Genomic DNA, 12875 nt, shown 5'->3' with positions numbered 1-12875 from the left:
GGGCCATCAAAACAAAACCCCACACACCCAAGGTGAGACCCCCTACAGATGCTCTAAGTTTGACCTGAATGTAGTTTTAATTGTAACAGATAATCTATCACACACAAAAAAAATAAACAAAGAATGAAAGCAAGAAGGGGGGAGGGAGGAAGAAAGGAGGAGGGAAGGAAAGACTCAAATGAAAAGGAAAAAACTCCATGGCACAACAGTTTTAATAAACTTGGTTTTTTGTTGTTTGTTTGTGGCAAATCAATTTACAGTAAGTTCTACATAACTAAGTAGCATTACATATATAATTCTTAAAAAGTGAAGCATTTTTCCACTTTGCAACTTGGTATTCATTTCTTTTCTTTTTTAAATAAAGATTTTAAATAATCCCTTGTTTTAAATTTGCCACCTGGAGCCTTAAAATTTGCCCTCGACTTTGTGATTCACGATGTGCTCTCAAATGGGCGTTATTAACAATGCTGAGCCATCTGGTAGCCTCCTGTTTGAGCCAATCACTCTTGCTAAGTAGGTATTAAGATCATTTGTTCTTGTAATGCTGAAGGAGTGCATATGCTGTAAACTTGTAAATGTACCAATCTTTTAAAACATTATTTTAAATTTGAGTGTCCTCTAAATTTCCATGCCCTCTGCCCTAATTACAGCTCTGCCCTTGAAATCTGTTTCATTGGCACTTGAATTAAAGTAACTTTGAAAGGGGGCTTCCCAGGCAGTGCTAGCCATAAAGAATCTGCCTGCCAATGCAGGAGATGCAGAAGACACGGATTCTATCCCTGGGTTGGGAAGATTCCCTGAAGAAGGAAATGTCAACCCACTCCAGTATTCTTGCTTGGAAAATTCCATGGATAAAGGAGACTGGTGGGCTACAGTCCATAGAGTCCCAAAGAGTTGGGTATGACTGAGTGACTGAACACACACACACAAATCACTGAAAGGAACTAAGGAGGGGGGATGCTTATGAAGCCTTGAGGGACATAAAGAAAAGACATATCTAAGTGATACTAAGGAGAGACTCTTTCTGTTTAACCCTTAATTAATAGAACAAACAATTTTCCTAGCTTTCAAATTATATAGGACTTTTTTATACTTTCAAGTTCAATATTAGGTCTGAGACTCTAATATTGATAGGAAGGGCCAATAAAATAAAAAAATCTGCTGCTGTTGTTGTTTAGTAGCTCAGTCATGTCTGACTCTTTGCGACCCCATGTACTGTATGTAGCCCACCAGGATTCTTTTTCCATGGAATTTTCCAGGCAAGAATACTGGAATGGGGGTTGCCATTTCCTTCTCCAGGGGAACTTCTCAACTCAAGGATCAAATCTGCATCTTCTCAGTCTCCTGCATTGGCAGGTGGATTCTTTACCGCTGAGCCACTAAGGAAGCCCATAATAAAGAAAATAAAGTTCAAAAACTAAAAAAAAGAGAGAGATACTCCCAGGATCACCAGCTACCATCAATCCTCTAATATTCACTAAATTTCTAATTTGTCATTGGCTCTTGGAAGGGAAGTTATGACCAACCTAGATAGCATATTGAAAAGCAGAGACATTACTTTGCCAACAAAGGTCCATCTAGTCAAGGCTATGGTTTTTCCAGTGGTCATGTATGGATGTGAGTGTTGGACTGTGAAGAAGGCTGAGTGCCGAAGAATTGATGCTTTTGAACTGTGGTGTTGGATAAGACTCTTGAGAGTCCCTTGGACTGCAAGGAGATCCAACCAGTCCATCTTAAAGGAGATCAGTCCTGGGTGTTCATTGGAAGGGATGATGCTGAAGCTGAAACTCCAATACTTTGGCCACCTGATGCGAAGAGCTCATTCATTGGAAAAGACTCTGATGCTGGGAGGGATTGGGGGCAGGAGGAGAAGGGGACAACAGAGGATGAGATGGTTGGATGGCATCACCAACTCAATGGACGTGAGTTTGAGTGAACTCTGGGAGTTGGTGATGGACAGGGAGGCCTGGCGTGCTGCGATTCATGGGGTCGCAAAGAGTCAGACACGACTGAGCCACTGAACTGAACTGAACTGAACTTCTATGAACATATAAAGCCATCTGCTGTGGAAAGGTCACTATCACATGACACACATATGGGCCAGAAGGCAATAACTAGCGAAGAAAACACATGATCAAATTGCTGGGCAATTTTCTCATTAAATTAAAAAAAAAATGATACTTCAAAACAATACAAAACTTAGCTCTCATATTTGCATTGCTTTTGCAATGTATAGCTGCAATGCGTGTTTGTTGCTGATGATTCTATTAAGAGCTCTCTAGCAATTTTTTTCTCTATACCCAGTTGGTATTCCATGACAACAACAGAAAGATTATTCACAGATTGAACTTCATTAACTTTTAAACTGTGCAAAGAACCCTAGACAATGTCAGTGTCTGAATAGCACAATAGTAAGAAGAAGGTGAGACCGCTGGGCTAGAGGGACCAGAAGAGAAGAATGCACACAGCAGGAAGGGGTTTCACTAGAAAGCAGGCAATTGTGGTCCTCGGTCAGTGCTGGGAAGGGGACAGAATGTGTGGAGAAGACTACTGATGGGTCACGGGGAGGCAGGAAAGACCACATCCTTCCTGGATCTCCAAAGACCCAGCTCTTCCCTGGTCATTTCATTATTTTATAAAATCAGGAAATCCTCCATTCCTGTCTCATGCTATCATGTTCATTTTGGGGTGGGTGGAACACATAAAATGAAATCATCAGCCCTGGAGAAGGGCATGGCAACCTACTCCAGTATTCCTGCCTGGAGAATCCCATGGACAGAGGAGCCTGGCGGGCTATGGTCCATAGGGTTGCCAAGAGTCACACACAACTGAAGCAACTTAGCACACAGCACACCTCTCAGCTGAGAGAGGAAAAGCAGTAGCTTCCCACTGACGTCAGCATATATTACAGACAGCAGAAGAGAAGGGATGCTTTTTACCTGCTGGACTCCAAATAAAGCGCAGTTTATGTTCCCTTGGAATTCACATTCAGAAAAAAAAATCATGTAGTGACCCTCAAAACAACCCCAGAAGGGGTATAGGGAGATCTTACAATGGGACAGTTCACTGGAAAGAGCAAGGGGTCTTAAATCCCCGAGTTACAAAGCAGCCTAAAGAGAAAGCATTATGCCATGCCTGAGCCATGTTACATGTCCTGGGCCGCTGCTTTCTTTTCCACACTGAATTGTGTTCTCTCATCTATTGTTGCAAGTGTTTCAGGGCCAATAGTAACTGGAGAGTCCAGTTTCTGAAACGGCTGGAGAGCAGATTGGTAGGAGATTGAGGGGCAGTTCCCCTGAGGAGGTAGCCCTTTTTCTCAACACTCCAGTTGTCTCCCCATCGCTGGAAGCAGAGAAGGCAGAGCCCAGTCATGCTGCTGTAATAGCCTGTGATTAAACCTTGGCTGAACTTTCCCCCACAAAACAAGGTATCACATAAAGTATCCAAAATCGGGAGTATTAGGGGAAAACAATCCTTCACTTGTTCAACCAAAGAGAGGTTTCTGGATCTAACTGTTACCTGCAGTGCACACCACACAAAGGTTGCTGGCGACAAGGCAGAGTTGTATAAATAGCGTGACAAACAGCTGCAGATTTCAATTACTCCATGATCATCAGTGTATAGAATAAAGAGGCAATTTTGCAGAGGAGAAACCACAGGGAATACATTGGACTGACAACTGCCTGGAATTCAATTTGCCGAAGTGATATTGAAATATGGGGGAAAAGTCGAGGTGCGCTGATTAAGTTTCAAGCTGCTGCGTTACTAATACTGTCTCACGAACCTGTCGGCTCTGTTGTCACCATAGCAACATGATCATCAGCGCAATCCTGAAAACAGGCTACACCACAGACTGTTCATTTACATTTGTGATAAATGCTGGGAGAGTCAGGTACATTAATAAGCCAGGACTTTCACACAACCTGGCAACCTAGAAAAATTGCAAAGAGCAGAAAATATTGTTTTTCTATACCTGTAGCTATTTGACACATATAAACAAACAAACAAATAAGAGATGAATGAACAGGAGAGTCAAATGTTAATCCAAGAAGAAACAGAAAACAGAATATTTGTTTTAAGATAGCACTGGTGATATTTAGATTTGCCCAGAGTACTTACTGTGGGCAGGGCGGGAAACCAGCTTTGAGATCTTTGAGGTAATGAAAGTTTTCTCTCTCTCTCTCTCTCTCTCTTGTAATGAAAGGTCTCTCTCTCTTTTGCTCCCTCTTTCTCATAATGAAAGGTGTCTCTGTCTTTCTCTCTCTCACACACACAGGAACACACACAAAGTTAAAAAGATTACAAACGGAATTAAATTGTTGGTTCTCACTTCATATAGAGATGTTAAAAAAAAGGGCTTTGAATGACAAATTTTGCTTACCTTAAAGAACAAATGAAAGAGGATTACAAAAAGCTTTTCGATAAACGGGGCTTATTAATTTGACTCATTATACAAATCTCATTCTCAAAATTTTTACTTCTATTTCCTTAACTTGTTAAGTGTCATCAACAACAAAGGAGGGCTTCCCTGGTGGCTCAGAGGTAAAGAATCTGCCCGCCAACCAGGAGACATGAGTTTGACCCCTGAGTTGGGAAGATCCCCTGGAGGAGAAAATGACAACCCACTCCACCAGTATTCTTGCCTGAAAAAATCCCCCATGGACAGAGGAGCCTGGCAGGTTAGAGACCATAGGGTCTCAAAGACACAACTGAAGCGACTGACCACACACACCACATCAAAGACAAAGTATAATATGAAAGTATACTATTTCTGGCTTTTTATTTTTATGAAGGAAATTTGCTTTCATGGTAAGAGTATGCCACAAAAATATTACAATCTGGCTTGGGAAATATGCTGTTTTTTCTGCAAAAAATAATCGGATAAGAGACAAATCTCAGAGCTAAATTTTCAAATGCTTGCTTTTTCAGAAAGGGCAAATGGATACATCTCCTCTGGAAGTACTAAATGTTTCTAGCATTTCCAGCCAGTATCTTCCATTTCCATGGAATAACACTCTCCTCTTTTGGTCCCTATCTGTCCCAAGACTACATATCAGCATTTCCAGCCAGTGTATTCCATTTCCACAGATTAACACTCTCTTTTTTTGCTCCCTGTCTGTCCCATGGCTAAATATCAGCCCTGGCAACAAAACAGTCCCTCCTCAAGATTATGTGATACTGCGAGTTGGGAGTGAGGAAAGTTTATTTCCATGTGCTACCTCCAAAACAATCATTTCCCAAATACTTTGCTTATGGCAGTTCAAACAAAGTTCACTCTTAGCAGGATACTATAATAAAAATCTCCAGAAGCAAAGGCTTGTGCAATGCATTGTTATTTTATTAGCATCCTATTTAGACGGCTGTTACATTGCATTACTTTAATACAGGAATGTAGTCACTTTCATTCCAAAAGAAACCCACGATAACACTCAATAACAGACACCTGAAAGGGGAACTGACAAAAGCTCGAATGCCTCTTCCTCTGCCTCCTTCTTGGGCAGACTTCCCGGACTGTACTGCCAATCTGTGCATGCACGCCCATGCGCATCTCCTATCACTTTGTCTGATCGCCTCGTGCTCCAAATGCTTCCTTAATTCTTTGGAAAGCATCAAGGCACAGAGAAAAATATGAGGGATTTTGAATAAGTTAAGTGTGCACTGAAATCTCAATTTCCAGTTTTGGAACACTTGTGTTTGTATCATTTGATTTCTTGCATCTTTTCTTCTTCTTGTGTAAATGGGGATCACAACTATCCCACCCAGCTAAAGATTAGATAAGGTAATATGTTGAGTATCTACAATATCTGCTGCATGATGGGCACCCACCGGTCAAGGTTCGTTCCTTCCTCTTGCCTTCTCTCAGTGCACCTGACCCACCTTCATGCTCACCTACTCTTTGAAGAACTCCTCAGAGCTTCCTCCTCCACCACTCTTCATCAAAATGTTCCTGAACAAACTCTCAACCATGCCACCACACTCTGAACCTAATTCCTCCCTCAGGCTCATCAGTCAGACCCCTTGTTTGTGCACTGTTGAGTTGTGGGTTTTGGGGGGGTTTTTTGAGAATTAACTTTATCCTTTTCAAAAAAAATTAATTTTTTATTGGAGAATAGTTGATTTACAATGTTGTGTTAGCTTTTGCTATACAGCAAAATGAATCGATTACACGTATAACATCCACTCTTCTTTTGGATCCTTTTCCCATATAAGTCATTAAAGAGTAGTAAGTAGAGTTCCCTGTGTAATACAGTAGGTCCTTATTATGTATTTTATATATTAGTGTGTATATGTCAATCCAAATCTTCCAATTTATGCCCTTTCCCCCTTGGTAACCATGTTTGTTTTGCACATCTGTGACTATTTCTGTTTTGTAAATAAATTCACTTGTACCATTTTTTTTTTTTTAGATTTCACATATAAATGATACAGGCATGCATGCACAGATATGATATTTATCTTTCTCTGTCTGACTTCACTCAGTATGGCTATCTCTAGGTCTATCCATGTTGCTGTTTCATTCTTTATTTTAATAACTGAACAATATTCCATTGTATACATGTTCCACATCTTCTTTATCCATTCATCTGTCACTGGACATTTAGGTTGCTTCCATGTCCTGGCTGTTTTAAATAGTGCTTCGGTGAACACTGATGTGCATGTATCTTTTCAAATTATGTTTCTTCTAGATATATGCCCAGGAATGGGACTGTTAGATCATATGATAGTTCTATTTCTAGTTTTTAAAGAAACCTCCACACTGTTCTCCACAGTGGTTACACCAATTTACATTCCCACCAACAGTGTAGGAGGGTTCTCTTTTCTCCACACCCTCTCCAGCATTTATTGTTTGTAGATTTTTTGATGATGGCCACTCAGGTGCGAGATGATACCTCACTGTAATTTTTCACACATCACAGGCCAATGTCACCAATCATGGTTTTTTTACCTCCCCCTCCTTCTAGCACCTTCTTGCTTCTTATCATCCAATTCTTTTTCCCTTGGGGTATGCAGGTCCCTTCCTCACCACCAAGACAAAAAACACTGGGAGGCCTCCCAAAAAGGCAGTGTTCAAAGTAGGAAAGTTATAATCTGAAAACATCTCTTAAAAAGCTTGGTAGATTTATGAAAGCATAACACAGCAGAAAGATAATGTCAGAATCTAAGACAGGCTGGGTCCTGAACCCAGCTCTGATGAGAATCAGCAGATGAGTTGGGAATTGATAGTAGGCTAAAAAGCAAGATAATTCATCAAATATTGGACATAAATTTCCCAGATAGAGGCTGCCCGTTAATTGTTCTCCCCCATGCTAGACAGAAGGATTTACTTTCTCTTTACTCAACATGTGTGTGACAGAGAGTTGGAGATGAAATGAGCAGGGAGCCCAACTGCCCATCTCCAACCACTCCACCTGCCCTCTGTCTTAGTCCATCCCAGCTGCTGTAATAAAAGTACCGTAGATTGAGTGGCCTAAACAACAAACATTTGTTTCTCATAGTTCTGGAGGCTGGTAAGTCCAATGTGAAGGCACTGACACAGCTGAAGTCTGGTGAGGGTCATTCCTGGCTCATAGATGACTGTCTTTTTGCTGCTTCTTCACATGGTAGAAAGGGACAAAGGAGCTCTCTGGGATCTCTTTTATAAGGGTGGTAATCTCACAAATGAGGGCTCCACTCTCATGACCTAATTACCTCCCCAAAGTACCACCTTTTGATACTATCACATTAGGAGTTAGGATTTCAACATGTAAATTTTGGAGGCACACAAACATTCAGTCTATAATATCCTCCAAACTATTCCTTTTCTGCAAGCAGAACTTCTCATTTTCTATGACACCAAAAGGCATCAATGTGGTAGTAGAAGAGAGGAGGTCTGGATGCTGGCTTCAGTGCTGGTACCAATTACAGGATTTTGGGTCCTGTAAGCCCTCCAGGCCCCATTTTCTTATCACAAGGCTAATCATTTGGGGCCATAGACCCCTTTGACAACCTGCTGAAGCCTGTGAAACCCTTCTCAGAAGAATGGGTTTAAGTGTATAAAAGAAAAAATATATATAAAATATAAAATTTTATATTTTATATAAAATATTTATTTTATATAATTTATTTATATAAAATATATAAAAATATAAATAAAACTAACTATTCTGTATCAGTTATCAAATATTTAAAAAACAAAATTGTCATATAATAATATCTATGCTTCTTTAGTAACTCAATCAATAAAATGGCAGATCTAATATTGGCAGGTCTAATAAAGACTAATTTTGAAGTAAGGATAATTATAAATAATACTTCAAAATATCTATTATAGAGTGAAGTAAGTCAGAATGAGAAAGACAAATACCATATATTATTTGTTTTTTTACTGGTCCAACAGTCTTGTCTTTACTTTTCCTTTAAAGCAAGAAAACAGAATGCGAGTAATCAGAAAGCACTAGCAGGCCTCAGTTAACCCAAGACACTAGCTTCTTAGTCCCAAAAGCACTTGCAAAGAAAACCATGGGGGGCACAGGAGGGTGGAAGCACTTCATAATAACCGGAATCCCATGAGTGTGTGTGTATGCCAAGTCTCACAGGCTATTTTTTGTATTTATCTTTTACTTGGTCACTTTTTTATTTTTACCCTCAAATACTAGTTTTTCTTTGACATTTTTTCCTCAAAGTATAAAAAGTATGAAATAAAACAAGCTCTTGCATTGCACACACTTCAAAGTGTAAAATTCAAGCATTATAGAGCTATCTACATACCGATAAATCCCATCAAATCTTGGATAATTCAATAATATACAAAATACCAGGGCACAGAAAGAACTAAAACCCACTTTTTTTTGATGCACGTAAGATTCAAATATTCAATCTAAAGAAAAACACTTAATCATTTTCACTCTCCTCCACATTCGCATGTTGATATACTTATTAAAATATTCCTGTATAATTAATGTTTGGTCTTATTATTTCAAGTCAGGTTCAAAACCAGCCATCCAGACAAAACAGGTAATCAGAAAGACTGTTTCTTCCCCACCTCCCTAACCCCAATAACTATGAAGCCAATTTTACGACATGACTCCAAACACTGGATTGTGATGACAGATGCTAGGTCCAATTTCTTCAAAATCCTTTTTGGTGTGGCATACTTGGTAGAACTCAGGTGTGGAAGCCAACATAGATCCTCCAAACCAAACTGCATATCGTTGCATGTGAAGTGTAATGACTTGTACATCAACAGGTTTTGGCTTCAATCTACCACCACTCAATTCCTCACTTAATTTCAGCCTGGCATCTACAGTTCTTTTCAAATCTCTTGGCAAACAACGTCCAAAGTCCCTGAACATGGTTGACCCTCCAGAGAGGACAATATCCTTGTAGAGAGGATGTCTGGCATCGATAGGACAATTCTGAATTACTTCATCTACAACTTCTGAGATAGGCTGGGTAAAGTCTGGGTTAGCAAACTCTGGATGAAAAAAAATTTCAGGTCCCAAGAATCTCTCATATCCAACATCAATGGAAAACTTTCTTTGAGATAGCATTGATTTCAGTATACTGTTTAATCCACTTTGATCCATGTGTATCATACTTGTTAAATTCTTTTACTAAGTCTGGGCAGACATAACTATAGCGCTCCTTCACTGCCTTAGCAGTTTCCAAGGATTGCTCTGGAGGAATTCCTACTTCTCAGTTTCTCAACAATTGCTGAATAAAATATGTTATATCTCATCCTGCGATTGGAATGTGCTTAATACAGCTGCCAATCACATACCCTTCAGCCACAGGGATAACATGAGTGACTCCATCTCCACCGTTTATTACCGTACCAGTCAATGTCCGATCTCCTACTTGTCTGGAGGTCCAAGATGCAGCTAAGGCAAGAACGGCCTGTACAGCAATGTACAAGCCAGGAACATTGAAGGACTCAAACATTATTTCAGCAGTGTATTCCCTGTTTTCTGGAGTATTCAGTGGAGGTTCAGTCAAAAGGAAATAATGATCTTCACGTTCCGCCCTTAAATATTTAAAGATCACTTGCTCCATAAACCTTTCCATCAAGTCCCAGTATTCAACCATACCATGGCGGATTGGCCACTTCGTTGCATATGTAGGTTTTTCTATTGCTTCATCACCAATGAAGAAGTCTAGGTCGTCAACACCTTTCATCACCCTCCTTGATCTCCCACTTTTGCTGACTCCTTAATAGCAATACAAGAAGGGATGATAAACTGTGGTTCCGTATTTCCAGCATATCCTAATTTTGTATACCCCGTGCCACAGTCCACCACACAGGCCGGCAGCCGTCCCGCCATCTTCCTCCTCGCCTGACGCTGCTGCCGCCGTCTGCTCGGTGCCGGTTGAGGCCAGGGATGGGTGGCGGGAGGTAGAAGCTATCTGATCATCCACGGCCGGGCCACCCTCTCCATCTGAGGGGGAGCCGGGAAGCCGAAGCTGACAAATACCATATATTAATGTATACATTTGGAATCTAGAAGGATGGTACTGACAATACTATATGCAGTGCAGCAAAGGAGACACAGATGTAAAGAACAGACTTTTGGACTCAGTGAGAGAAGAAGAAGGTAGGATGATTTGAGAGAATAGCATTGAAACATATAAATTACCGTAGGTAAAATAGATAACCAATATGAGTTTGATATATGACTCAGGGCACCCAAAACTGCTCTGACAATCTGGAGGGATAGGATAGAGAGCAAGGTAAAAAGGCGGGTTCAGGATGGAGGGGACACATGTATACCTCTGGTCAATTCATACTGATGTATGTCAAAAACTGTCACAATATTATAATTATCTTCCAATTAAAATAAATAAATAAATAAATTTTTAAAATATCTGTTATAATCAGAAATATTTTAAAATAGCTGAGATTTCCAAAGGTGTGTGTGCTTAGTCACTCAACCAGGTCTGACTCTTTGCAACCCCATTGACTGCAGCCTGCCAGGCTCTTCTGTCCATGGGGATTCTCCAGGCAAGAATACTGGAGTGAGTTACCATGCCCTCCTCCAGGGCATCTTTCCAACCCAGGGATCAAACCCAGTTCTCCTGCATTGCAGACAGATACTTTACCCACCAGGGATTTCCAAGCGGATAAAGTTAAAGATACTGCTCTAATACTGTGACTTGTGGGCTACATTCTTAATTTAAGGAAATGCATAATTTCAGTTAGGGATTAGTCAAAATAGTGTTTTTTAAGATAAAGGAATTCTTCCACATGATCTCTAAGACACCTTTTGACTCTCTGATTCCCTCCTTCTCACCAGGCTGTTCACCAACACTCCCTTTCACCTGCTTCTAAATGGCCACCTCCTCCTGATTCCACTGGGCTCCAGACCTTGTTGAACTTCACAGGAAGACATTTTAATGTTGTCTTCACTACCATATTGGAATTTGTCACCCCTAAACTGTCGGGAGTTGTAATCCCCAATTCTGAATCTTCTCGGCCATCTTTTCTGCTAAATCTCTCTGCGCTTCAGTTTTCTCCTTGTAAAAGAGGATGACAATGGTACTTGCCATATAGCTTATCTGAGGATAAAGCAAGTTTCAATGCAGAAAGCACTTAGAATATCAAGTGGAACACAGTGGAGTCACAAAAGACATTAACTGTTTTCTTTTTATTAATAATATTATTCCATTGCTTTTGGCCACTAAGAACTCAGAGAGAAAAATAACAGAACATGCTACCTGACCCACTACAAAGGTGCACCATTTAGCTTCCACTGGATCACAACATCACCTTTCAATTCTTAGTTATTCACCAAAAATTTATCAACAATGAGTGTGAGTGTTTGAGCACTCACTATGTGCTAACCACTTGGTAGATGCTGAGGAATGAGACATACATTTATTCAACAAATATTTATCAAGCACTTCCTGGTGGCTCAGAAGGTAAAGAATCTGCCAGCAATGCAGGAGACCCAAGTTCAGTCTGTGGTCAGGAAGATCCCCTAGAGAAGGCCAAGGCTACTTACTCCAGTATTCTTGCCTGGACAGAGGAGCCTGGAGGGCTACAGTTCATGGGGTCACAAAGAGTTGGACGTGACTGAGCAACTAACACTTTCACTTCTGCTGTGTGGGAGGTACTGTTGCATTATGGCGGATCTAGCAAAGAACAAAAAAGAGGAGGTCCCATGGATATTACATTCCAGTGGAAGTCTTCCCTTTTGATCATGATGGACAAAGTTCCCATTCTGCTGAACCTCACATCTAGTTGGAAGTGACAGACAGTAGATTGTTCAATCAGCAAGCAAACAAATGAGGAAATATCAGGTATTGTGGTGTGTTGTCACATCAGCCATCATCAGCCACCGTTTTACTTTCCCCTACCTCTCTTCCATACGATAATCTTCGGTCTTACTTCCCTCTTGCACCATCTCATTGCCACAATTGAGAATTATGTATTAAACAACTTTTACTTTACTTCTATTTCTTATTAACATTCCCTCCCAAACTCCCATAACTTGAATTTCCATTCCCTCCATTATACTGAAACTACTCTCTCAAAGGTCATTGTTAACTCCCTTTTGATTAAAAGTCCTTTGGGGAACTATATCCCTCTAGGCCTCTCTAAACTGTCCAGTATAGATAATTGGGGTCTGCTTCTCAAAATTATCTTCTTTTTGGAGTTACTGCTCTGTCTGCACCTACCCCACCACCTTCTACTGCCATTTTTCCTGTATTCCTTTTTTGCTGGACTGTCTTATAACTAATGGCCCATTTTCAGTCACTTCTCTTGAAGATTCAATCTACTTGCCCTCCGGTCTTTCCTGACATGTTTGAACAGATGACTTCCAAACCCGAACCTCAAGCACTGGCTCCTCACCTAGGTAGCTCCAGTCACCCACAGAACACCTCCGTCCAGATAACCC

The 12875-nt window shown here is 40.6% G+C and overlaps 1 pseudogene; it reads right to left on the bottom strand.

The window, feature by feature from the left end:
* Positions 1-8371: 8371 nt before the first annotated feature.
* On the bottom strand, positions 8372-10391 carry LOC102282038 (actin-related protein 3 pseudogene; annotated as a pseudogene).
* Positions 10392-12875: the final 2484 nt, after the last annotated feature.

This window comes from Bos mutus, chromosome 17, assembly GCF_027580195.1.
Source record: "Bos mutus isolate GX-2022 chromosome 17, NWIPB_WYAK_1.1, whole genome shotgun sequence".
Lineage (NCBI taxonomy): Eukaryota > Metazoa > Chordata > Mammalia > Artiodactyla > Bovidae > Bos > Bos mutus.
This window is presented reverse-complemented; position numbering and strand designations above follow the sequence as displayed.